The 26,550-nt window shown below is 48.0% G+C and overlaps 1 long non-coding RNA gene across 1 annotated transcript; it reads right to left on the minus strand.

Annotated features, from left to right (window-relative positions):
- Nucleotides 1-2,648: 2,648 nt before the first annotated feature.
- On the minus strand, nucleotides 2,649-24,251 carry LOC137456997 (uncharacterized). The gene is made up of 3 exons (XR_010991187.1): nucleotides 23,762-24,251; nucleotides 16,954-17,081; nucleotides 2,649-11,162 (listed from the first exon to the last, which is right to left on the minus strand). It is a non-coding gene; the product is annotated as an uncharacterized lncRNA (long non-coding RNA).
- Between the last annotated feature and the right edge of the window lie 2,299 nt (nucleotides 24,252-26,550).

The following is a 26,550-nucleotide window of genomic DNA, read 5'->3' on the forward strand; positions in this document are numbered from 1 at the left end:
GATGAAATTTAAGATACATTTTTCTGTCCAAATTTCTGTCTGTAACTGGGCAGTACACTGGGGAGCTCTGGATGGCTTCTCTTCCCATGGCTCTTACAAGAACAGATCAGGAACAGACAAGGCTTGTTACATTGCCTTACAATAAAGCACAGCACAGTGGCTTGTCTGCCTGTGCAGCAGAACTTCATCTGCTCAGGCCTTCCCGCTGCATCCAGCGGAACTGAGCAAGGTGAGCTTGTTGATTTCTGTCTACAACAGAGGGTACTTCACTGACAGGATGGAGCCAGGCTCTTCTTGGCAATGCCCAATGCCAGCACATGGGGCAGTGGTGGAAGTTGAGGCATAGAAAGTTCCATGGAAACAGAAGGAAAAATTATTTCACCTGAGGGTGACAGAAGACTGGAACAGGCTGCCCAGGGTGGATGTGGACTCTCCCTCTCTGGAGATATTCCAATCCCCCCCGGATGTGTTCCTGTGTGACCTGCTCCAGGTGATCCTGCTCTGGCACGGCAGTTGGACTGGATGAGCTTTCAAGGTCCTGGCATTCTGTGATTCTGTGACAGAGGTGATGCTGTTCAAGATCTAATCATCTTTATGACATGAAGCCTGTTGTGTGCAACCTGCTCTAGGTTAACCTGCTCTGGCAGGGGGATTGAACTAGATAATTTCCTAAGGTGCTTTCCAGCTCTGACCATTTTGTGATTCTGTAAATGGGGGAAAGAATGAAAGGCAGCTCTGAGTGTGTGCCTGATGCCTGCAGACACACAATTTTTGTTGCAACCAGTGGGAAAGAAGTCTTGGCTCAGGCTTAGAACCCTGGGCTTCCTGCATCTTACAGCACAAGTACCGATCTTCTGGGTTTTATTTGAAACTTGTGATGCTGCTCCTTTGGCAGCTCCAAGCTTGTGCTGAGGGTAATCATAGAATCATTACGTTTGAATAAGATCTTTAAGATCATCAAGTCCAGCCACAGCCCAACTACCATGACCACTAACCTATATCCTAAAGCACCACATCTACATACATCTTGAACACCTCCAGGGATGACAACTCCCTGGGCAGCCTGTTCCAATCCCTTACCACTCTTTCAGTAAAGAAATTCTTCCTAATATCCAAACTAAACCTCCCCTGGTGCAACTTAAGGCCATTTTCTCTCATCCTATCATTAGTAACCTGGGAGAAGAGACCAATATCAGCCTCACTCCGGCCTTCTTTCAGGTAGCTCTAGACAGCAATACGGTCTCCCCTCAGCCTTCTCCAGACTAATGCGAATCAAATGTTGGCTCAAACTTCTCTGGTGGGTGCTGCAGTCGAAGACCTTGCACCTGAGTATGATCATGCTGGGGAGCCAACCAGTTCCACTGACTACAGCTATGAGCTTAAGACACTTGTAGGTAACAGGGTAATTAGAAAGTCAGAAGATGAACCTTGCGCTACATTAAGGTAACTGTGGGAGCAACAATGTGAGCTACTGCCACTCAAAATCTGGGATTTCAGAATGCCTGCTCCACCAGCCCAGGCATGACTTGGCAGCAGCTGCTGCAGGGTTTCTAAATGAGGTTCCTAGTCTGAGGTTTCTATTGTATAACCAGATCATACCATCTAAGAGGTGGGCACCTCTCACAGTGAGAGACAGAGAGGTTTTGTGTGTGACTGTCTAAACTGATGTAGTCAGCGTGGTGCAGCAGAGATGTTCCAAAGCTCTGATTCACCTCAAGACCAATGTGATTTATGGGACTCACAGGATCCCCAGGAGTGAAAAATGCCCGTTAAATGCTCTGTGTTTGTGCAGCTCTGCAGTTTGCTTTTGGGGGACAATGCTAATTTAGAATAGAATAGACCAGGTTGGAAGAGACTTTCAAGATCATCAAGTCCAACCTGTCATCCAACAATGCCTAATCAACTAAACCATGGCACCGAGCACCCTATCAAGTCTCCTCCTGAACAGCTCCAATGATGGTGACTCTACCACCTCCCTGGGTAGTACATTCCAATGGGCAATCACTCTCTCTGTGTAGAACTCCTTCCTAACCTCCAGCCTAAACCTCCCCTGGTGCAGCCTGAGACTGTGTCCTCTTGTTCTGGTGCTGGCTGCCTGGGAGAAGAGACCAACCTCTGCCTGTCTACAACCTCCCTTAAGGTAGTTGTAGAGAGCAATAAGGTCAGCCCTGAGTCTCCTCCTCTCTTAAACAAGATACTAGGAAAAAATTCTTTGCAGTGAGGATGAGGAGACACTGGAACAGGTTGCCCAGGGAAGTCGTGGATACCTCTTCCCTGGAGGTGTTCAATGCCAGGTTGGATGAGGCCTTGCGCAAACTGGACTGGTGGGAGGTGTCCCTGCCCGTGGCAGGGAGTTGGAACTGGATGATCTTCAAGGTCCCATCCAACCTAAGCAATTCTATGAATGTATGAATTAAGGATCATTTGCAAATGTCTAACAGAATTGAGGATCTCCTCAGCAGCTGGTTCCAGTTAGAGGCTGGCACAATGCCAAAGAACAGAAGTGGGACAACTGCAGCAGTGACTCTGTGACCACCTGCTTTCCATCCTTTTCCACAGCATGCTTTGCATGTCATCTGCAGGAAACCTCTATGAACGTATATGCTGGGGAAGAAGTTCATCAGGGAAGCCATCTTTAATTAGGTCACTGATGTTCCACAGGCTTTTGACTTGTGGTTAAGGCAAACACACAGAGGCTGCGATACAAAATGAAGCAAATGAACACAACCAGAAAGCAGAAACCACAACACTGCTGCCTTCCATTGACTTTTCACAGGCCCAGTATTTTTACACCCATTTCACAGACGCACAGGATGGTAGGGGCTGCAAGGGACCTCTAGAGATCATCTACAATCATAGAACTGTCAAGGCTGGAAGAGACAGAATCACAGAACACATCTGGTTGGAAGAGACCTCCAAACTCACCCAGTCCAACCTTCACCACTAAACCATGTTGCCCAGGGATGTGGTAGAGGCCCTATCCCTGGAGATATTCAAAGTCAGGCTTGATGGGACTCTGAGCAGCCTGATCAGTTTGGGGATGTCCCTGCTGACTGCAGGGGTGCATGGACTAGATTAAATCTAGATGTCCTTTCCAACCCAGAGCATTCTATCATTTTATGATTATTTGTTTCGCTCTTTCCACAGAGCAGCTCCCAGAGGGGATGAGGAAGGTGTTACTGATGCCGTCTCCTTCAAATGGTTCTCCAGAGATCCAAAGCTTGGATACCAGCCCGGGCTCAAGGCCAGTGCTTTCATCACAGGTTTCCCAGGCAAGGCAAAGTGATAAACACCACAGAAAACTGCAGAAGGAGAAAGGAGCCTTTGAGAAGCCCTGGAATTCAACGTGCAGCAAGAAAAGTTCATGCTTGACTCCTCTGCTCCAGCAGGACAAAGGCAGAAAGTAGGAAGAACAAAACGGAGACACCTCGTGGGCTGAGATAAGGATAACTCAGCAGGGTAAAAGAAAAAGAAAGGTCTCTCACCACCTGCCATAAGCAGGTTGATGCCCAGCCAGTCTCTGAACACTGGCCACCTAGAAGCCACTCACTGTGCCACCTTCGTCCTCTGCACCAGTTTTTGTTGCTGAGCAGGATGTTTCATAGTGGAAAAAATCCCTTTGACCAATTTGTGTCAGCTGTGTTGGCAGTGTGCCCTCCCAACCACTTGTCCACACCCAGCTTACTTGCTAGGGGACAGAGTGGGAAAAAAGAGAAAGGCCTGATGCTGTGCAAGCTCATCAGCGGCCCCTGGGGTGCTACCAACATTGCTTGAGCCACACATTTATTTACTTGTATTTTTATTTACTGTTTGCAAGGGCAGGTAGCACTAGGACAAGGGGCAATGGTTTGAAACTAGAGCAGGGTAGATTTAGATTAGATGTGAGGAACAAGTTCTGCACCATGAAGGTGGTGGAACTCTGGAACAGGTTGCCCAGGGAGGTGGTTGAGGCCCCATTCCTGGAGATATTCAAGGTGAGGCTGGAGAAGGCTCTGAGCAACCTGATCTAGTGGAGGGGAGACTTTAGAGCTGCATTTCAATATCTGAAGAGGAAGGCTGGGGAAGGACTTTTAGGAGGGCTTGTAGTGATAGGGAGAGGGGCAATGGCTTGAAACTGGAGCAGGGCACATCTAGACTGGACATTAAGAAGAAGTTTTTCACTATGAGGGTGGTGGAACACTGGAACAGGTTGCCTGGGGTGATGGTGGAGGCCACATCCCTAGAGACATTCAAGGTCAGGCTTGATGGGGTTCTGAACAACCTGGTCTAGATAGGAATGTCCCGGCTGACTGCAGGGGGGTTGGACTGGATGACCTCTAGAGATTCTTTCCAAAAGACAGCACCAGGTGGGCTGCTATGAATGTTGTGAACTCCGTCCCAGGCAGAGCGCTGCACCTTGGAGTGCTACTCTCAGTGACCATTACAAGAACCACTTCCTGTGATGAGCACCTGCATTGCCTCATGAGCTTGAAGTTCTTCCTCATGCAATGTATTTGCATACCCTCAGGGAAGTTACAAAACTCTTTATCCTTTGTGGTGGTTTGGAATTTTCCCACCACATGAACTAAAGCACGACCAGCTCAACTGGAAGCAAATGGAAGCTGTATTTACAAGCACAAACTACACTCTACAATGGAATGCAAGGAATAGGTACAAAATACACAGGATTTGCAATACTCAGGCATTTACAGTCAGAAAATAGCACGAAACCCCTCCCTGGTCAAAAGGACCAGGGAAGTAGCTCCACTCCCCCCAAAACCACCTCCTTTCCCCCTCTAATTAGCAGAAAAGAAGAAGCCGTTAGGAGAAACTGTTAGTTCAAAGAAGCAATGTTAGCATCCTTATCTGCAAAGTCAAAAGCATTATCCTCCCCAGCCCAGCAGAACAGCCAAGCAGCTAGAGGAGGATGAAGGCAAAATGTGTGAGATGCTTATAGAACACTTGCTTCTGTAGCAGATGTTCTGTCCAATGAAGTTCCTTTAGAATAATCTTTTGCTTTCCTTTTTACACCAAATTGTGAATGGTTTATATTTTTCTACTTTTCTGCTCAAAATCTGCAGCTAACTTTTAAAGGCATAGCCTAAAACTGCCACAAACAAATGGACACTTTGGTTCTCAGGAAGACTCTTTTAAAAGACTACTAAGATGTTTTTAGCCTTTGTAGTTTAATCTGAGCAGGTCGTTAAAACTGAATCATAGAAGCACATAATTGTTTCTGTTGGAGAAGACCCCTAAGATCACTGAGTCCAACTGTCACCCACACACCACCATGGCCATTAAACCGTGTCCCAAAGTGCCATGGCCACACATTTCCTGAACACCTCCAGGGATGGGGACTCCACCACCTCCCTGGGCAGCCTGTGCCAGTCCCTGACCACTCTTGCAGGAAAGAAATTTTTCCTCCTCTCCAACCTAACCCTCCCCTGGCACAATTTTAGGCCATTTCCTCTCCTTCTGTCACCTGAGAGCAGAGAAAAGGGCCCAACCCCCTACTTTGCTACAAACGTTCAGGGAGCTCTGGAGAGCAATGAGGTCTCCCCTCAGCCTCCTCTTCTCCAGGCTGAACACCCTCAGCTCCCTTGGCTGCTCCTTCCCAGCCCTCTTCTCCAGACCCTTCCCCAGCTGTGTTGCCCTTCTCTGTACCTGCTCCAGCCCCTCAATGTCTTTTCTATAGTGAGGACCCCAAAACCGAACCCAGCATTCAAGGTGTGGCCTCCCCAGTGCTGAGGACAGAGGCACAATCACTTCCCTTGGAGCAATCGTCTCACGAACTCCAACTTGAAGCACACTCAGAAGTTTGAACCGGGGGCAGTCAAAGTGTTGGGAAGGACATAGTATCTACAGAGTATCTACAAATCTGAGCAGAACAGAAGATCTATACATGCCACTAGGTAATGACTTAGCAACACTGTGTGTAAAATTTAGAATGAAAAAATCAAGTGGACAGTCTTTCCTCACAGCAGAGATGTTCAAGTCCCCCAGTCATTCTCATAGCCTCTGTTGGACTCTCTCCAGTAGGTCTCTGTTCTCTTCAACTGGGGAGCCCCAAACTGGACACAGGATTGCAGCTGTGCTCTCAGCAGGGCAGAGGAGAGGTGGAGAAGAACATCCCTAACCCTGCTGGCCACAGTTCTCTTGCTGCACCCCAGGATGCCCTTGGCCCTGTTGGCTTCAAGGGCACATCGCTGTCCCATGGCAACCTGCTGTCTACTCCCTGGAGCTGCTTTCCAGCAGGACCACCCCCAGTCTGTACTGGTGCCTGCTGTTCCTCTTCAGATGCAGGACTCTGCACTTACCGTTACTGAACCTCATGAGGTTCCCCGTTTGCCCAGCTCTCAGCCTCTCCAGATGATAATCATCTTTGTGACATAAATGCCACCCTGTGCCCCCTGCCCTGGGTGATCCTGCTTTGGCAGGGAATTTGAACTCCATGATCTCTCGAGATCCTGTCCAGCCTCCATCATTCTGTGATTCTATGAAATCCACAATCAGTGTCTGGGGATTTCATGCTCCTCTTCTCTTGTTCCTTAGCTGCTTCAAGCATGACATTTGCTTTGGGATTTTGTTTGGTCCTCCAAGCAACATGCAGTTAGCAGAGATGAGGATTATGCAACAAGTTGTTGCCTATTCACAGGAGAAAAAAAAAAATCAGGGCTCATTCCATGGAATCATAGGATTGATTCTATGATTTCCACAGACTTCCTGGTCAGGATGTGACACCAAGTGGCTTGGCTCCCAACACAATCTCACAGTAAGTCCCAGCAAGAAGGACTTGCAGCTAACCCCATGCAGATTTCTGCAGCACATGATGTAAATTGCTCCTACAGGAAGATGCTGCTTCCAAGTTGTGTGATCAGGAAATATTCCCTGCCTCTGGCATAATTGTTCAGTAAGCTGTGGTTTGTGCATGGGACCAAACAGAAATGCTGATGGACCAGCTTTTGGGCTGCTGACACAAACTTTCTGAGCTTAGCTGTGTAAGATCTGCTGACACAAACCCTCTCCTTGAGAACAGCTGTGATTGCCTTCTGCTCTGGGGAGTGGGGGGTGTTATTTTCTTTCTTTTTCTGTCACCACAGTGCTGGCTGCTTTCATGAGGTTGAAGTATCCACCAATGCCTGGTTATGATACTGATGCCAACCTCTCAAAGACCAAGTCAGCTCCCCTCCTGACCTAGCATAGAATCATGAAACTGTTCTGCTGGAAAAGACCTCTAAGATCATGGATTCCAACCATCCACCCAACACCACCATGGCCATTAAACCATGTCCCAGAGTGCCATGGCTACACATTTCCTCAATACCTCCACCACCAACCCAGGCAGCCTGTTCCAATCCCTAACCACTCTTGCAGAAAATACATTTTTCCTAACCTCCAACCTAACTGTGCCCCTGGCACAATTCCAGGCCATTTCCTCTCACTCTGTCACCTGGTACTAGGAGAAGAGACCAACACCACCTCAGCACAACCTTCAACCTTTATCCTTCATTTGTCATTCAGATTATTTAATAATCCCACGCTCAGCAGTATTTGGAGAGCTGGACAGCTACCAAAAGTGCTGCAGTTCAAACTGCTCAATGAGAAGCACATGGGAGAGGCAGAAAATGGGGGCAAGAGAAAGGAAATGGGGGGGAAAGAGAGGAAATGGGGGAAAGAGAGGAAATGGGAAAAGAGAGGAAATGAGGGGAAAAGAGAGGAAATGAGGGGAAAAGAGAGGAAATGGGGGAAGAGAGGAAATGGGGGAGAGAGGAAATGGGGGAGAGAGGAAATGGGGGAGAGAGGAAATGGGGGAGAGAGGAAATGAGGAGGAAAGAGGAAATTGAACGAGAGGAAATGGGGGAAAGAGGAAATGGGGGAAAAAGGAAATGGGGGAAAGAGAGGAAATGGGGGAAAGAGGAAATGGGGGAAAGAGGAAATGGGGGGAAAAGAGGGAAATGGGGGGGAAAGAGGGAAATGGGAGGGAAAGAGGGAAATGAGGGAAATGGGGGAAAGAGAGGAAATGGGGGAAAGAGAGGAAATGGGGGAAGAGGAAATGAGGAGGAAAGAGAGGAAATGGGGGAAAGAGGAAGTGGGGGGAAAGGAAATATGGGGGAAAGAGGGAAATGGGGGGGAAAAGAGGGAAATGGGACAAAGAGAGGAAATGGGACAAAGAGAGGAAATGGGACAAAGAGAGGAAATGGGACAAAGAGGAAATGGGGGAAAGAGGAAATGGGGGAAAGAGGAAATGGGGGAAAAGGAAATAGGGGGAAAAGAGGGAAATGGGGGGAAAGAGGGAAATGGAGAGGAAAAGAGGGAAATGGGGAGGAAAAGAGGGAAATGGAGGGGAAAAGAGGGAAATGGGGGGAAAAGAGGGAGGGGAAAAGAGGGAAATGGAGGGGAAAAGAAGGTGGAAAGAAAAAGGGGGGGGGAGGGGTTTGCTTAATTTCTGTGTTAAGCATTTAAAGGGAGAAAACTACAATACCTGAACTTCAACTTAGAAATAAGGAAATAGGCTTAGTTCCTCCTCAAAAGCCCTGAAAACAAACAATGCAGCATATTGAGCTTAACATGCAGGAATAGTATTGCCCCAGGTGGTGCCAAGAGTCATTTGGAACAAGCCACTTCTGTGTCTCAGCAGAACTACCCTTGAAAAACATAAGGAAGAAGAGCCCATGCCTACAGGCAGGAGGTTCCCAGAGATAAGATTCTGTGGCCACAAGGGCACACTGCTGGCTCAGGGTCATCCTTCTGTTCACCAGCATCCCCAGATCCCTTTCCCTTACTCTGCTCTTCAACAGATCAGTCCCCACCCTCCTCTGCTCCATGGCGTTGTTCTTTCCCAGGTGAAAGCCTCTACCCTTGCCCTGGTTGGATGTCATTCAGTTTCTTCCCCCTCAACTCTCCAGCCTGCCCAGGTCTCACCACAGTCTTATGAAGGTGGAATTTCACTATTAAATGCACAAATAATTAATGCTAAACAGGGAGAAGTTTTTCCAACTGACATAATTATAGCAAACCTCAAGCAAATCTCATTACATATACACATACAAATATCCATGATCCACAAATTGAGAATGTTATCTCCTTGGAGGAAGTTGCTCTCAAGCCCACAGTCAGTAATGCCATGCAGAGGAGGATGTAACTGTGTGCTCCACCAGCCTCAGAAGTCTCTCTGCCAAGGGAGCCATGTGTGTTAGGGAATGCTACCCTCTGCTGTCCTGAAAATCGTCATTTTAGGAGCCTAACTCAGCTTTTATTAGAAATCACAACACAAATCAGGAGTTAACCCCCCCAAAGGTGAAGCACTGGTGGCTTTCAGCCAACCAGACCTCCACCTCTTTCTCATTCATTAATTACTCCTTCGCTACTGCACTTTTAACAGGCCCTGTATCTCTGGCTTCCTCTCCAGTCCCTTTTCCAAAGGAAAGGTCAGCCAGGGCCTGAAAAGTAATGACTGCTTCTAATAGCACTTTGGATTCTCAAAGCCACAGGACCACTGAACCTCAGAATGGTAGGGGTTGGAAGGACCCTCTGGAGATTGAGTCCAATCCCCCTGCCAGAGCGGTGTCACCTGAAGAAGGTCACACAGGAACACTTCCAGAACACATTAATTGGTTTTTTACCCATCCTGTACCACTTCCAATCTTTAAACAACCTTTTACCTTTCTGTTGCCTTCCCACTCCCATCCCTCTTCAAAGCCTGCCATTCATGCTCAGAACAGCCCTGGTTTCAAACACTGCCTACTGAAGGGCCTTTGCTAGACAGCTGAAGCAGCAGGATCTGAAGACATAAGAATGCTGTTGAAAAAAGGAGCTAGAAAGTGATCTTTGAAGTCAATTGTATCATGAAAACGTTCCTAAGAGGGAACACAGAAGGTGTCCCGTCCCACAAATGAGACAAGAAGAGGGGAACTGCATTCTTTCTACCCAAGACATTGCTTAAGAAGAGCTGCAAAACTACACTTCATGAGGATTTAGACCATGCAAGCAGAAGATTTGATTTAAAAGGAAAGCATTTTCTTCTCCACCTCATTCTACATTTAAAATGAGAAAGTTTACTTGGATAACAGCAAACAGAACGATAGAACACAGGGAGGCAGACAAGATGATACAGTCTGGGGAGCAGGTAGTAGGGAACAGCAAGTAGGAAACAGAAGGTAAATACTCTCTAACTCAGTTAATTTAGAGCTGGAGTTAATCAGCAATGTTTTCCTTATTAATTAATTCTTATGAATGTTTACAAATATCTGGAGGGTGGGTGTCAAGAAGGTGGTGCCAGTCCCTATTCACTGGTGCCCTGTGATAGGACAAGGGGCAATAGACACAAACTGGAAGCCAGGAGGTTCTACCTCAACATGAGGAGAAACTTCTTCACTGTGAGGGTGCAGAGCCCTGGAGCAGGCTGCCCAGGGAGGCTGTGGAGTCTCCTTCTCTGGAGACTTTCAAGACCCATCCAAACATTGTGATCCTGGGCAACCCGCTGTGGCCGACCCTGCTTTGGCAGGGGGGTTGGACTTGATCTCCAGAGGTCACTTCCAGCCCCTACCATTCTATGATTCTACCTCTGAATTATTTTTAATTGATTTTTTTAATGGAACTGAAATTTGAAGTCCCCTAGAACTGACCTCTGTTTCTAGCTCTTTTGGGTAGGAAACAAGGACAGAAGGCACTGATGACACGATATGATGCTATGATTTTTTTTTCACCAAGGCCATAACATCAAGTATGAAATACAGGTTGTCAGAAAGACAATCAACACAGAACTCACAACATCCCATCCTTGTCCTTCAGATGACTTCCAAGGCAGGGAGAGTAAACAGCCTTCTCCCAGCTTTCCTAGTGTCCACAGCTGAGAGTGTAGGATGTTTACAGTACCTGTCACTCAGAGCTCTCAAAAACAGACCAAATGTCAGCAGACTCAGTGTAGGCTTACCAGTGATTGCCAGAAACATGCAGATGCCAAGTAAAGGAAGGAAAGAAAACCAAACCAAACCCATACCCTTGACTATTTTATACCACATGAATCCAAGCAGTGTTAAGTCCTTTGTGCACAAGTTGGGAGGTGTAAGAAAGAAGTTCAAAATGAATTTGAGCTTCAGCATCTCCAGAAGAAAGTCACTGTGGTACTGCAAGGATTCTTGCCAGCTCGTTCTAAAGAAGTCCTGAATGTCTTGAAGTTGTGCCTGGAGAAAAGAGAGCATGAACCCTTTTGATGAGTGCACATAAACATGCTAACAAACAAGCAAGCAAGCAGGAGAATTGCATTTGCAGCCCACATGCAAAACCAGATGTGTAATTTTTTTCCAATGGCCTGGAAGCTTTTAGCACAATTTAAAAGCAATTTCCTAGAGTGCTGTCTTAAAGAAATGCCTACAATATCTGGCTTAGTTTTAATTATCAGAGGAATGATGGTTCTAGGACACCTCTGAATACTGTAAGGAAATGGCTACTTTTAAAGACACAGCTTGGTACATTCACAAAGTTCACAGAACTGCTTGGGTTGGAAGGGACATTGACAGTCACCCAGTTCCAACCCCCCTGCCATAGGCCAGGTTGCTCAAGGCCTCATCCAACTTGGCCCTGAACACCTCCAGAGAGGAAGCATCCATGACTTCCCTGGGCAAACTGTTCCAGCATCTCACTACCTTTCACTGGAAAGAATTCCTTCCTAATCTCCAGTCTCAATCTGCCCTCAGAAGTGCCAAACTCTTCTCACCTGCTTACAGGTTCAGTGAACAACTTCTGGTCCTGGTAACAATGATTCATTACAAACTGCCTCCAGAATAACTTGTCATGGTTATAAGAAATCCTACGTTATTTCCTGTCTTGATGATCCCGTCTGTGATGGTTTTGTATCTGGCTATTTAAGGAGGGTCTCTGTCTGATGGGAAGAGCTAAAAATGTTTGTGGCTCTCAGGGCTCTCCTGTAGTGCCTTTAGTTTTCTCTGAAGCCATCCCATTAATTTCCTTTGAAGCTTTTTGAAATGAGGAGGAAAACCATAAAACAATAAAATGTTTCCTTTTAAACTGCTCTAGGACATACACACAATAAAAATATAAAAATCTGAAATTCAAGTCTTTAGTCTTTTAAAACTAGCTAAAAAGAATATTGCCCATGGGCAAGGACACCCCCCCCCAGTCCAGGCTGCGCAAGGCCTCATCCAGCCTGGCCTTGAACACCTCCAGGGAGGAGACATCCACAGCCTCCCTGAGCAACCTGTGCCAGTGTCTGCCCACCCTCACTGGAAAGGATTTCTTTCTAATCTCCAGCCTAAATCTGCCCTCCTCAGGCTTCAGTCCATTGCCCCTCATCCTATCACCACAAGCCCTTTAGAAGCAGTTGCTATTTTGTGAGAAAGATGCAGGTAAGCAAAAATAACAATTTTAAATGTAAATACATAAATAACTTGAACTATGGGATGTTGCAGTAGGAGAACTTTGGGTTTAATGAATTTCTGAGGTACAAAAGTAATGTAAGAAAACTGGTCTATTACTTTAATACTGGTGTATGACACGGCTTAACAAAAACCTCTTCTCATTTATCACCAAATGTGGTCAACTCTGCATTTATCTTCTCCCAGTCCAATGTTAAGAGCTTCTAAAAAAATACAATTAAAGGAGGAACTATGTTCAGCTAAAATGCATGAGCACAAAAGGAACTTTTTAGGCTGATGGCTAGGAAGAGAATGTCCTGAAATGCCTCTGTCATGCCTTATAAGGTGGTTTTACTCCAGCTCTGAGGTTTCAACTTAAATTTCAACTCTACAGATTTCCTTTGCACCGTTTTGTATCTCATAGATTCAGAGAATGGTTTGGGTTGGAAGGGCCACTGAAGATCTTCTTTCCAACTCCAGCTGAGTGAAATTGTAAGAGCAGCAAAAATGCAGATACACAGAGGCTTTTTTGGAGCATTTATGCTTTCTTAATAAACATGCTGGACAACTTGGATACTACTATGGAAATGAGAAATAAAAAGCAGAGAAGCAGACAGCATTCTAGAAGCTTTACCTTATGTAGCTCTGAAGGGGAGATAGAGCACAAAAGGGGAGATGGAGCACAAACTACTTAGAAGTTGAGCAGCAGCAATCATTAAAAAAAAATAATCTGAAGTAAATCACTTCACAGTAAACCCCCAAACCACTTCACATGGTATGAACGTGACATCCAAAGGAAGAGCACCTCCAATCTCATACCTAAACGAAGTCTTGGAACCTCCTCCTCCATTTGAGGTGAGCTGCACAGTCTCAGAAGTTTCTCTTGGAGGAGTGGGAAAGGCAATTTTGTGGCAAACCTGACTAAGCAGTTAATTAAATGCAAAAGCTACAAGCATGTTTCACCTTGCTTTGGAGTTCCATCAGGAAACCTTTGCACACCTCCTGTTTTGTTCCATACAGCTGCAAGCCTTTGTCAGGTTAAAGCAAGAGGTAACTGACGTGCAGTCTCCAAACTGGAGTTTGTAATTCCTGAGCCTTGCCTCTCATTGTAACAAGGACCCTTGAGGCTGAGAGTTCCTCTCTGCTAACTTCTCTCCCTCCAATTCTCTACAGGTGAACACTTGTTCCTACAAGTGGCTCTTCTGCCACTCATCTCCCCCGAGGCTTTCTGTACATTGAACATATGCCAAAAGGCAGCCCCCAGTGCTTAGATTGCCAGGTGCCGCTTGCTCAGAGCGAGTTCACTGTGCCCAGGTGACAAGCAGTCCTGCAGTTACTCTCTCCAGGAATCTCCAGAACATCCCCATCACCAGGGGGACGAGTCAGCAGCAGTTTGTGCTGTGTCAGAACAGAGCAGCTGGCTCCCTTGTCACAGCAACCCTGCTCTCTTTAAAATTGAAGGTTTGAGAAGGCAAACAAGAATTTTAGCTTCTACAAGAACAAGGGTTGTGCTCCAGACCCCTCCCCAGCTTGGTTGCCCTTCTCTGGACACCTTACAGCAAGTCAACATCCTTCCTAAACTGAGGGTGCTTGGCTGCCAGCTGGCTGTGGCACCATTCACCACCACTCTCTGGGCTCAGCCTCCAGCCAGTTCCTAACCCAGCTCAGAGTGCTGCTGTCCAAGCCAGGGGCTGACAGCTTGGCCAGGAGTTTGCTGTGGGGGATGGTGGCAAAGGCCTTGCTGAAGTCCAGGCAGACTACATCCACAGCCTGCCCCACATCCATCAGGCATGGAAGGAGATCAGGTTGGTCAGGCAGGACCTGCCCTTCCTAAATCCCTGCCAGCTGGGCCTGTTCAAGAAAGGGAAATTGCCAATCGGGAATGCTGTCATTTTTACATGGAGAATCACAGAATGGTATGCATTGGAAGGGACTTCCAGAGATCATGGAATCCAATCCTCCTGCCAGAGGAGGATCACCCAGGACAGGTCACCACAGGAACGCATCCAGGGGGGTTCGGAAAGTGTCTAGAGAAGGAGACTCCACAACCTCTCTGGGCAGCCTGCTCCAGGGCTCCAGCATCCTCACAGTAAAGCAGTGCCTCCTTGTGTTGAGGTGGAGCCTTCTGTGTTCCAAATCAAACCCAGTGTTCCTTGTCCTGTCACTGGGTACCCCTGAAAACAGCCTGGCACTTTCATGCTGACACCCACCCCTCAGGTGTTGATAGACATTGATCAGATCCCTCTCAGCCTTCTCCTCTCCAGGCTAACCAGCCCCAGGGCTCTCAGTCTCTCTTCCCAGGGGAGATCACAGTCTCACAGTATCACTTAGGTTGGAAAGGACCTCGGGGATCATCGAGTCCAACCTATCAACACAGACCCCATGACTAGACCATGGCACCAAGTGCCACGTCCAATCTCCCCTTGAAAAAATTTACTGTCAGTTCACTCTGAGCATTTCATCTCTGCTTTCAGGGATATTTCTTTTGCACCCTTCATTCCCTTGATTATCAACCATTTTCTCTCTTATTTCACACCCCCCCCATCCTGAACCCCTCACCCACCCATGATAAAAACCCAGGATGCAGGTGATGGATGCAGATGGTGGAGGTTTGGGGTTAACAGCACTTGGCTTGGCCACGTAGGTGCAGGTGGCTGATGGGACTTACGGAGGATCCCTCCTGCCTCTGCCTTGGAGTCTCTCCAGCAGCTCAAGTCCCCTAAGCATCCTCCTGCCTCTGCCTTGGAGTCTCTCCAGCAGCTCTCTGTCTCTCTTCAACTGGGGAGCCCCAAACTGGACACAGGATTGCAGCTGTGGTCTCAGCAGCTCAGAGCAGAGGGGGAGCAGAACCTCCCCAGCCCTGCTGGCCACACTTTTCTTGCTGCACCCCAGGATGCTGTTGGTCCTCTTGGTCACAAGAAGTAGGAATGAGGTTGGGCACAATGCTTCAAAGACCTGTACAGTCTGGTTTTTTCCTTGCTGCTGTTAGTTTAAGAGAACTACTAAACTCACAGAGCAAGACCTAAGCAATGCAGGAAGAATTCCCTATTGCTAATGTTTAAGGTTGCTATAACCATGTTCAAATAACTTTGTGGGTTCGTTTGGTTTTAATGGTACTTTTTTTTAAAGGGCTTTACAAATATATCTTACAGTAAAGTATGCATTATTAGGGAATTTCCACCCTTTAGCTATTCACCCCTTCATTCTCCTCATTATTCAGAATGAGGCTGGACAGTGCTCTGGGCAACCTCATCTAGCTAGGGATGTCCCTGCCGAGTGCAGAGGGCTTGGACTGGATGAGCTTTGGAGGTCCCTTCCAACCCAGACCATTCTCTGATTCTATGATTCTCACCTTTTCATTTCCCATCCAGATTTCCACTTCATCTCCAAGCATGGCAGTTGCCTCTTCAGGCTAACTCAGCTCACATGCTTGCCAAAGTACAGAGATATTTGCACTGTTCCATCCCCATGCATTCTGAATTGTCAGTCATCTTTCTTGTGGCATTCCAGGTGTAGCTTTCTTATTCATCTACTTGATTGGGCTTTCCCAACCTTTCTCTGTCAGAATGTCCTCCAGGTGATACTGAAAAGCTCTTCTGGACACTCTGGGTGATGTACCTTTCAATCTCAAAAAAAAAAGACACCTTTGTGACCATGGTCCTGAAAACTGCTCCTACTCCAGACTGGTGCCCAAAGGTACACATGGAATCTTTCTTCATCTTCCTCTGTCACTTCAAGAAAAGCATCCTTGTCAACCCTAAGAGAACTCAAAGGTCATCCTGTCCAAGCCCCCTGCAGTCAGCAGGGACACTTCCAACTAGATCAGGTTGCGCAGGGACACATCCAGTCTGAGCTTGAATGTCTGCAGGGAGGGGGCCTCAACCACAGCCCTGGGCAGCCTGTTCCAGTATTTCACCACCCTCGTTGTAAAGAGCTTCCTCCTGATGTCCAGCCTAAACTTGCCCTGCTCCAGTACCAAACCACTGCCTCTCGTCCTGTCACCAAAAGCCCTTCTAAACAGTCCCTTCCCAGCTTTCCTGCAGGTCCCCCTCAGGTGGTAGAAGGCTGCTATTAGGTCTCTCTGGAGCCTTATCTTCTGCAGGATGAACAGCCCCAACTCTGTCGGTCTGGCTTCAGAGGGGAGGTGTTCCAGCCCCCTGATCGTCATTGTGGCCCTCCTCTGGACCATCTCTATTGGGTCCATGTCTCTCTTGTGTTGGGGGTCCCATAGCTGGACACAGCACTGCTGGTGAGGTTTCTCCTCATCAGAGTAGAGTGGCCAAATCCCCTCTCCTGACCTGCTGGCCACACTGCTTTTGGTGCAGCCAGGCTGCCATTGGCCTTGTGGACTGCAAGTGCACATTGCTGACTCATGTCCAGCTTCTCACCCACCAGTACCCACCATGTACTGCAGTCACATGGAACACCTGACTGACAACATTTAACCCATTTTGGAGTCAAGCTGCCATATTTGCAACACCAAAGAATAAAATCTGAGAGCAGGGACAGGTATTACTTGAAGCAACAATCCTGCTGGGGAAAGAGAGGGGAAAAAATATTTAAACTCCGCACTGGACATAAAGATAGTGACAGAACTCACCTGAACATACTTCTGTCCTAAATAGGCAGCAAACTGACAACTTCTTTATTAGTCTTTTGGTGAGGCTCATCACTGTGGTATATGAGCAGCCCAAGCTGATCAGGTTGCTCCTCTGTATTAAACAGTTGCTGTGGGATGAAAACAAGCAAGGCTTCAGTTTTGCAGAAACTCAGCTGAGGTTTCTGTTTGGCAAAGGAGGCTTCTGAAACAAGGCAGAGATCCAGATCCACTTGATCTGCTTCTTCCTGATGCATAGATTTCAGGTGAATTCAATAGCTCCTCTGCCTCCCCAGCAAACAGCACAAAACTTTTTCCCTCCCTGCTCACAGGATGAGGTGTCACATTTACATTTCATCAAACTCCTCCTTGTTTTCTCACTCCCTCCCTGAATTAGCAGAGGACTGCTGAAGCAGGCAACCAACACATGGCTTCTCCCACTCCTTAACATCAGGGACAGGCTGTGGCACAGAGCCATGCTCTGCCTTCCTGCAGAGGATACAGCTTCTGTGGATGGGAACGACCTCCAGCCAAAGCTGAAGGCAGTGGCACATATCCTGCCGTAGAAGGGAGGCTCCAACTCCTGCTCTGAGCAAACAGGGGCCAGGAGCCAGCCTGAGGACAGGGTTGACAGAGCCACCAACAGGGCACCTCCAGGGACTTACTTTGGGTGAGGACAGGGTTGACAGAGCCACCAACAGGGCACCTCCAGGGACTTACTTTGGGTGAGGACAGGGTTGACAGAGCCACCAACAGGGCACTTCCAGGGACTGTGGGGCAAAAAGAGTGTGGAGAAAAAAATAATTTGTGGCATATTGAGGTTTTGGGGTTTGTTTGGGGCTTTTGCTTTGTTTTGGGGGGTTGTTGGGTTTTAGTTTGTTTTCTGGTTTTGTTCTGGGGCTTGTTTGGTTTTGTGGCTTGGTTTTTGGGGGTTTTCTTTGGGGTCCTTTTGGGGGTTGTTTTGTGGGGGGGGTTGGTTTTGGTTTAGGGCTTTCTGCTTCTGGTTTGGGGCTCTTTTGGGAATTTGGATTGGCTTTTTGGGGTTCTGTTTAGGGGTTTTTAGGGGTGTGTGTATTGTTTTGGGCATTTTTCTGGTTTGGGGCTTTTTTTGGTCTTGTTTTGGTTATTTTTGTTTTGGGGAATTTTTCATGAAAAAGTAGTGAACTAAACATCAGTTAACTTTTTTTAGGTATTTCATACAGAGGTTTCTTTACAAACCAGACCTTTGTTACTGTGGATAATGTAAAACTTACACTGAACAAAGGAACAGAAAGGTACAAATTTAGCAGCAGTTCTGCATTTCCAGCCTCATCTCTCATCTTGTTGTCTCACTTATTCATGTGCAAGTGAGTGGCCAATATAGAAATAAACACTTTGAATCATAGAATTGTTTGGGTTGGAAAAGATGTCCAAGATCATCCAGTCCCACATCAACCCAGCACCACCACAGCCACTAAACCCTGTCCCCATGTGTCATGGCCACAGGTTTCTGGAACACCTCCAGGGATGGGGACTCCACCACCACCCTGGGCAGCCTCTGCCAGTCCCTGACCACTCCTGCAGCAAAGAAATGTTTCCTAATCTCCAACCTAACCCTCTCCTGCCACAATTTCAGGACATTTCCTCTATCACCTGACACTAGGGAGAAGAGAAGAGACCGACCCCACCTCAATGCAGCCTCCTTTCAGGGAGCTTTAGAGAGCAATGAGGTCTCCCTTGGACTCCTCCAGTCTCAACTCTCCCAGCTCCCTTAGCTGCTTCTCCCCAGCCTTGTTCTCCAGACCCTTCCCCAGCTGTGTTGCCTTTCTCTGGACCTGCTCCAGCAAGTCCCTTTCTTTGCTGTGGTGATTGTTTTGTTTTGTTTTGTTTTGATTTGGGGGTTTTTCTGTTTGGTTGGTTTGGGGTTTTGTTGTTGCTTTTTTGCTTTGTTTTGGAGTGTTTTCTGTGGTAGTTTTTTTCTTTTAATTTTTATTTTTAAAATGCACTGGAAAACTATTTTCTCAGAGTTTAGGCAGTTGCAAGGCAGGATTAGCTGCAGCATTTACAAAAGTACTGTACCATCTCTAATTCTTCATCCATGCGCTTCAGAGCCTCACAGGATGATCGGGGTTAGAAGGGACCTCTGGAGATCATCAAGTCCAACCACCTCCCAGAGCACGAGCACAGAATCCAGCACAGGTCACACAGGAACACATCCAGACAGGGCTGGAAAGGCTCCAGGGAAGGAGACTCTACAACCTCTCTGGGCAGCCTGCTCCAGGGCTCTGGGAGCCTCACAGGGCAGAAGTCCCTCCTGATGCTGGCAATCCTGTTTAATTAGCATCGACCTGTCACCACCTAACGTGCTGCTAAGGATGAGTCTATTTTTAATGTATTTATTTTAAGGAAGTGGAACAATACAGTGATCAAAACACTACATCAAACAGTACACTCTGTACCTCATCCTTAAACACATAAATACAGACAGCTGTAATCCAAGAGTAGGATATGTAAATATAAACTCTAAGCTTCACCAGGTTCATGAGAATGATAACATTTGGAAGAGCCCTCTGGCAGTCAAAGGGTTTTCAGTTTGTCATTGCTAACCCAGGGCTGAGAAAGCTGCACTCAGCAGGCATTCTGCCTACAAACCAAACCTGCCATCGAATGGTCAGCATACAAGACAAGGCTTGCAGGTGTAAGAGACACAGACACCGAGGTTTTGCCTTCTTCCTGCTTCACTTCTGACCCTACAGCCTGCCTGCTGACTCTGGCAGATGGCTGCTGGGAAGCAGGAGGCAGAGTGGCGTCACTCAGAGGCACTGTGGACATTCAGGCTCCATCCCAGAAGCAGAAATGAAGAAACTGGAGAGTCAGAAGCAGAAAGGGAAGGGCAGAGACAGGCTCCATCAGAAGAATTTTCTGAACTACATGGCCTGGCTATGGAAGGAGTAACATTTCCATGCCTGCTCCCCCATGGAGGCAGCTGAATCACATCCTGCTGCCCTGATCAGGGCTGTGAATCACTGTACTAACCTGGAAAGGTGCCACTTGTCCCCAGAGCTTCTCTCAGCTACAAAAATTAGCGGGTACTTCTCTCACCAACTCCTTCTAGAGCCAACCAGCAAACAGTGAACAGAAGCTTCATTTTCCTGCCCAAGCCTTACAAAACCAGGAAATCTGAGAAGCTGCATAGGAAAAATACTAATTAAATAAAAAATAAACAATCAAGCAGCTGCCCACAGTTCTGTCTGTGCCTCTCCTGGTTGAAGATGACAGCAGGCAGCTAGCATTTCAGACTGTTTGACCCAAGTGACCTCTCCAACTGCCATGTGAACTTCCCAACCAAGCTAAGCAGAAGCCTACCAAGTATTAAAGGGAGAAGACAGAGATGTGAGCAGCTTGGGTACTTCCTTTCTGGAGATACTTTTGACCAGCACTGCAATTTTACAGGCCTGAAGAACTGACAGACTAGGGAGGGTTCAGCTCAGCCCAATTTTACCTTTTGTGACAGACAGACCCAAAAACAAGGCTGCTGCCAAGAGCCACACTGGCTGCATATTAGGAGGCTAATCAAAATAATCAGAGTCCCTTGTGATGGGACAAAAAAGCCATGACAGCTACCTCCTGTCTTCTGTTCTGAGCTGGAAATCCCTTGCTCCAAAGCCCAAGGACTGGCATTTGCCTGCTCACAGACCTGCCAGCACAGGCTTCACTGAGGCTAAGAAAAATCAGAGAATTTCAGTTTGGAAAGGACTCTGGTGAGACCTCACCTGGAGTACTGCATCCAACTCTGGTACTCTCAACACAAGAAAGACATGGAGCTGATGGAGCAGGTCCAGAGGAGGGCCATGAAAATGCTCAGGATTTGGAGCAGCTCTGCTGTGAGCACAGGCTGAGGGAGCTGGGGGTGTTCAGCCTGGAGAAGAGAAGGCTCCAGGCAGACCTAAGAGCAGCCTGCCAGGAGCTGAAGGGGCTGCAAGAAGGCTGCAGAGAGACTGTTGGCAAAGGCCTGCAGGGACAGCAGCAGGGACAATGGCTTCAGAGCAGAGCAGAGCAGCTTGAGCTTGGAGGTGAGGAAGAAGTTGTGCAGCAGGAGGGTGGTGGAACCCTGGCACAGGTTGTCCAGGGAGGTGGTTGAGGCTCCCTGCCTGGAGCTGTTGAAGGGGAGGCTGGAGAGGGCTGTGGGCAAGCTGCTGGAGTTGGGGCTGTCCCTGCTGAGTGCAGAGGGGTTGGACTGGGTGACTTTGGAGGCCTCTTGCAGCCCAGACCATTCTATCATCCTACGTTACCAAAGATCATCTGGTCCAACCTTTCCAGGCAAGAGTGGAGTTGGACTGAGCTGGCTCAGCACCCTGGCAAGCTGCGTCTCAAACCTGAGCAGTGCAGGGGAATTCACTGCTGCCCTTGGGAGGTGATTCCAGTCTCTGACTGTTCCCATGGGGAAACATTTCCTTCTGGAGTCCAATGGGAATCTCCCTAGCAGTAACTTGTGCCCACTGCCCCTTGTCTTTCCCATGGGATTCCTGGCAAAAAGGGAGTCTCCATGCTCCTGGCAGCCACCCTCTATGCAGTGCTCCAAGGTGCTGAGGTCTGCCCTAAGGCTTCTCTTTCTTCTGGCTGAAGACCCCCAGCTCTCTCAGCCTTTCCTCATGAAGAAGCTCTTCCAGTCCTCAAAAATTACTCTTCATCACTGTTGGCCACTTCAGTAGAAGTAGAAAAACTGAACTTTAGCAGCATGGCAACATCTACACCCCTCATCAGAGTGAAAAGCTCTCCTGGAGCTGTTCATGCCAGTACCAGGAAACCATTCTCCAGAGCCCAGCAATGCAACACCTCCTGCCAACACAGCAGTAATGCTGGGAGACTCTAAAACAGGAACCAAACAGGAAGTTGAAAAGTTAAGCTAGGTTCAGATTTTAATTTTAAAGCAGTAAAATCTCACATTCTGATTTCAGAACGGAAAAGTGAAGACTCACATCACCTGACTTTAAAAAGGCCAAAAAATGACACATTTGTTTTGGGCCACTCACTACAAGAAGGACATTGAGGGGCTGGAGTGTGTCCAGAGAAGGGCAACACAGCTGGGGAAGGGTCTGGAGAACAGGGCTGGGGAGGAGCAGCTGAGGGAGCTGGGGGTGTTCAGCCTGGAGAAGAGGAGGCTGAGGGAGACCTCATTGCTCTCTACAGCTCCCTGAGAGGAGGCTGCAGTGACGTGGGGTTTGGGCTCTTCTCCCTAGTCTCAGGTGTCAGAACAAGAGGAAATGTCCTGAAATTGTGCCGGGGGAGGGTTAGGTCGGAAATGAGGAACAAAAATTTTCGTGCAGGAGTGGTCAGGGACTGGCACAGGCTGCCCAGGGAGGTGGTGGAGTCCCCATCCCTGGAGCCATATCTAAAGAATCTAGAGACACATGATGGAAAACTGAACATCACTCAGTCTTCACTTCCACATTTTTCATTTCAGAATGGGTGGCTTTATTGCTTTAAAAACTAAAATCTGAACCTATGAACAGCAAGTGCCACAAGTCTGAGAGACTTAAAGCATTGAGAAACGTCTGAACCACCAAGAACATTTAAAAGCTCTTTTAGCTCCAACAACTTGGAAGGCAAGAGAAGCTGAGACACTGCACACTTCTGAAGAGAGGCAGACTGGGTGCACCTCAAGGTGAGTACCCAAGCAGGAACTTAATAATAATAATAATAAACCAAGTTGGAAGAGACCTTCAAGATCATCGCATCCAACCTATCACCCAACACCACCTAATCAACTAACCCATGGCACCAAGCACCCTGTCAAGTCTCCTCCTGAACACCTCCAGCGATGGCGATTCCACCACCTCCCCAGGCAGCCCATTCCAATGGGCAATCACTCTCTCTGTGTAAAACTTCCTCCTGACCTCCAGCCTGAACCTCCCCTGACACAGCTTGAGACTGTGTCCTCTTGTTCTGGTGCTGGCTGCCTGGGAGAAGAGACCAACCTCTGCCTGTTTAGTTGTAGACAGCAATAAGGTCACCCCTGAGCCTCCTCTTCTCCAGGCTAAGCAGCCCCAGCTCCCTCAGCCTCTCCTCACAGGGCTTGTGTTCCAAGCCCCTCACCAACTTCGTTGCCCTTCTCTGGACACACTCCAGCAAGTCAACCTCCTTCCTAAACTGAGGGGCCCAGAACTGGACACAGGACTTGAGGTGTGGCCTAACCAGTGCAGTGTACAGGGGCAGAATGACCTCCCTGCTCCTGCTGGCCACACTGCTCCTGATGCAGGCCAGGATGCCATTGGCCCTCTTGGCTGCCTGGGCACACTGCAGGCTCATGTTCAGCCTACCATCGACCAGTACCCCCAGGTCCCTCTCTGCCTGGCTGCTCTCAGCCACTCTGACCCCAGCCTGTAGCACTGCCTGGGGTTGTTGTGGCTGATGTGCAGAACTTGGCACTTGGATGTGTTCAATCTCCTGCCCTTGGACTCTGCCCATCTGTCCAGCCTGGCCAGGTGCCTCTGCAGAGCTCTCTACCCTCCAGCAGATCAACTCTCAAGATGACCTGTTCCATGATCTTGCCTGGCACTGAGGTCAGGCTGGCAGGCCTATAATTCCCTGGCTCATCCAACCGGCCCTTCTTGTGGATGGGCACCACGTTGGGCAGCTTCCAGTCCTCTGAGACCTCTCCAGTGAGCCAGGACTGATGAAAAATAAGCTCCTGTGCAAGCATCTTCACAAACATCAGTCAGTTGGAACTGGGAGAGAAAACCAACCCAAAGATGTATAACCACACACAAATAGCAGACAAACTTAGAACTGGGTCCAGCTGACACTACTGCAAAGAAGATGCTTTCCATACCTTTGTTTTATGCTTGCAGCTTTTTGTCTGCGTCCTAGTGAGAAACAGTTGCCCTTTCTTCCCCCTCAATACACATCCACTTGGCAGGGTAAATCTTTAGGAAGAAGTTCTATACAGAAAGAGTGATTGCGCTATGGAATGGGTTGCCCGGGGAGGTGGTGGAGTCGCCGTCATTGGAGGTGTTCAGAAGGAGACTTGACGGGGTGCTTGGTGCCATGGGTTAGCTGTTTGGGTGGGTTGGATTGGTTGATGGGTTGGACACGATGATCTTGAAGGTCTCTTCCAACCTGGTTTGGTTTATTCTAAAAAAGGTTTATTCTAATAAGGTTTAAATGAGTCTTGAAGCAGCAATACTGACAAAAGATTCAACTCACTCTGATCTGACTCTGTCCTCATAAGCAGCAACTGCAAAAAGCCTGAGGCAAAGAGGTGTTCAGTTCCAAATGTTAATTATTCAGACTCTGAACTGAAACACTCGGGTTCTCCTCCTCGGATCTTCAGAGCTGCGGACCTTCCTCTTGAGGAGGAGCAATGCTCAGGTCAGACAACCTGACCATGATTTTTCTGTATGAGTTCACAGCTCTTTTCCTATCAGATTGGACTGGAAGGAAGTGTAACAAAAATAAGAGCTTTCAAACAGCTGCCCTCTGCAGTTAGCTGCTCCCAGGAATGAAACACCCAACTCTCCAAGGCAGCACTCAGACAGGTTCATCCAACACAGCTTTGGGGTAGAAATGAACAAAAGAACAACAAGACTCTCTCAAGATTCCCTCACATGAGACACGGAATCCTTCTGTGTAGATAGTTGCTATGGTGCAGACTTAAGCGGAAAAAGGAGATCAGACTTCTTCCTTACAGGTTTCCAATATGCTCTATTTGATCCATCTTGAAATTGAAACCCTTTAGCTTCCCGTCTTTATGCTGTCAGATGGTAGAGGACAAACACAGTATTAGCCACTTTACAAAGCTGCAATGTGTTCTGCACAGATCTAAATATCCATGTGGCCTGGATGATAAACAGGAGGGACAATCTACATGGGGAAAAAACACAGAAAGAATCAAAGCCATAGCAGACCTTGAGCAACTCAGTCTGGGAATGAAGTGCAGATTCCCTTTGAAAATTGTCACCACCTCACCACAAGGTGCACGGCCAAGTCCCGGTTCTTTGTGCTCTTCTGGACAGGAGCCACAGTGCCTGAGGCAACTGGGGGTGTTCAGCCTGAAGAAGAGAAGGCTCCAGGGAGACCTTAGAGCAGCGAAATGTAATTCCTTCCCTAGACTCACCTGCCAGAACATTAGTCTAGACCCTTTTTAGCAAAGTCTTCTATACTGCCTGCTTGCTGTGTGAGGAGGGGCTGGAGAGCAGTCTTAGGAGAAGGCCTTGTGGGTATCAATTGGTGATAAACTCCCCAGGAGCCAGCAATGGTCACTGGCAGCCCAGAGCCATCTGTGTGCTGAGCTGCATCCAGAACAGGGAGAGCAGCAGCACAAGGAGGGGATTCTGCCCCTCTGCTCTGCTCTGAACCCCACTGCCTCCAGTTCTGGGGCCCCCAGCATAAGAGGGATATGGAGCTGCTGGAGAAGGTTCAGAGGAGGCCATGGAGATGATCAGAGGGCTGGAGAACCTCAGCTATGGGGACAGGCTGAGAGAGTTGGGGCTGTTCAGCCTGGAGAAGAGAAGGCTCCAGGGAGACCTAATAGCAGCCTGCTAGTACCTGAAGAGGCTGGGAGTGATAGGAGGAGAGGGAATGGATTGAGACTTGAGGAGAACAGATTTAGACTGGAGATTAAGAAGAAATTCTTTCCAGGGAGGATGGTGAAACACTGGAGCAGGTTGCCCAGGGAGGCTGTGGATGTCCCCTCCCTGGAGGTGTTCAAGGCCAGGCTGGATGAGGCCTTGAGCAGCCTGGGCTGGTGGAGGTGTCCCTGCCCACAGCAGGGGGTTAGAACTGGATAATCTCTGAGGCCCTTTCCAACCCAAGCCACACTATGAATCCTAGAACTGCCTTAATCAACTTCTCTTTAGTAGGCACACACAACAGCTTTGTTCCCCGAGTCAGCCAGGGAGCAGTCTGGTTCTGTACAACACTGCCTTTTTACTGACCATGCAGGGCTGGGTAGCAGCTAACAGAGTATCCAGAACAATTCCAAGTTCAGGAACTTCATGATGCACTGTTCCTAAGGCAAGTACAAAGTTCCCTGTACAGAGATGCCTTTAAAGACCTCCAGAGGGAGTTGCTGTCTAACTTTTGGTATCTAAATTGCTGCCAACATCCATCTTGGGCATCATAATTGGCCACACCAGCATCTTGCTACAGCCTGAATGTTCTAACTCTGTCAGGTCAAGAATACACAACTGAAAAACAAATAGGATAGGAAACAAGAGTTCTGACAGCTTTTAAATACCATGGCAGAGTATTAATTTTAGACTCCAATTTCTTCATCCCCCCATCTGTGATGCTGCTGTTTGCCATCATCTATTTCTCGCACTGGTTAGGCTGCACCCTCTGAATTAGTTCCTTGAGTAGCCTGAAGTCTGCCCTCCGTAAGTCCAGAGTGGAGGTCTTCTTGCTGCCCCTCTTAGCTTGACCAAATACTGAAAATTCAATTATCTCGTGGTCACTGGCCCCTAAACAAGTTCTACACAGAGAGAGTGATTGTCCATTGGAATGGGCTGCCCAGGGAGGTGGTGGAGTTCAGGAGGAGACTTGATGGGGTACTTGGTGCCATGGTTTAGTTGTTTAGGTGGTGTTGGATGATAGGCTGGACACGATGATCTTGAAGGTCTC

The sequence above is a fragment of the Melanerpes formicivorus genome, unplaced genomic scaffold (assembly GCF_026170545.1).
Source record: "Melanerpes formicivorus ecotype bairdi unplaced genomic scaffold, bMelFor1.0.p_v2 SCAF_155, whole genome shotgun sequence".
NCBI classification, from domain to species: Eukaryota; Metazoa; Chordata; class Aves; order Piciformes; family Picidae; genus Melanerpes; species Melanerpes formicivorus.